The sequence below is a fragment of the Tupaia chinensis genome, unplaced genomic scaffold, assembly GCF_000334495.1.
Source record: "Tupaia chinensis unplaced genomic scaffold, TupChi_1.0 Scaffold000159_1, whole genome shotgun sequence".
Lineage (NCBI taxonomy): Eukaryota > Metazoa > Chordata > Mammalia > Scandentia > Tupaiidae > Tupaia > Tupaia belangeri.
The window spans coordinates 934,473-935,677 of NW_006159630.1; positions in this window are offsets into that span (position 1 = coordinate 934,473).

Sequence of the window (1,205 nt, forward strand, 5' to 3'; positions counted from 1 at the left end):
TGCCTGTGCCATGGGGCAGGGGCTCGCCGGCCTGCCTGCCGCCCTCTCTGTGTCCTTCAGGCTCCCCCACATGCCACACCTGAGGCCCTGGCTTTGAGAAGGGGACGGAGCACTGCAGGGCCACCTGGGCACTCTGAGTGCCTGGCACCCCTGCGGTGGCCCCGGCTCTGGCCACCCCGCTCCCTGCGGGCCCATCTGTCTCCGTCACTGACCGTCTAACCATGATGCCTTAACATGTGGAGCGTTCTGTGGCCGTCACCCCTAACTCCCTGTGTCTGCATGAGCATGTGGTCTCCGTCCCACTCTGCGCCCCGGCCCCAGGCATGGGGTGTGCTCTGCTGCCCAGTCCCGCCTGGCGGCCCCCTTTCCTACCAGGGCTGTGGGAGGGCCAGATCGCCAAAACTCACAGTTGCCTCCAACCCCACGGGGAGGCCGGTGTCCTCGCACTCTGCCTTCTTTTCCCTGTGGGCCGCCAGACTGGTCCGACAGCCTGCCTGGACAGAGCCAGCGGCCATGCCTTACTGTCCACCAGCCCCGCCCCGCATGCAGGCCCGGCAGTATTTATTGCCTCCAGACGTGCCATCCCAGGGCTGGGGGCCTAGGCACCTCTGCACAGGCACTGCCACGGCCTGCGTGGCCCCTCCCCGGCCCTGGCACTGCGGGACCAAGTGTGCATGGAACCTGGGCTCTGTGCCTCCCCTCTCCGGGTCTCGGGCGTCCGCCAGGCTCATCTGGGCATGGGCGGAGGAGCCCTCCCTGCTCACCCTCCCCCAAAGTAAAAGTCCTGAAGGAACCTGGATGTGTGCTGTGTCTCCTGTCTCAGGCACCTTGGGCAGAAAGGGTGAGCACCCTGGTGGGGCACAGAGTGGGCTTGGTGCTGGCCCTGGCTGGGGCTTGTGACCCTGCCAGTTCACTGCCGTTCACCAAGAAACCGAGGGAAACACTTGTCCAGGCCAGCCCGGCCCTTTGGGAGGTAACTGGGCAGGGCTCACCCAGAGTTTTACATGCTGCCCCAGGGGGAATACGGGGCGTCTAGTGCCCTCCTGAGGCCTTGGTTCAGGCGGCCTGTAGGAAATAGGCCCACCCTTGGGGTGGACTCCTGACTACTGGAGGCCCAGGACACGACTGTCCCCAACTACAGGTCAGTGGATGGGGTGGCTGGGGCAGCAGTGCCAGGTGGTACTCACCCTTCACAGCCTTGACTG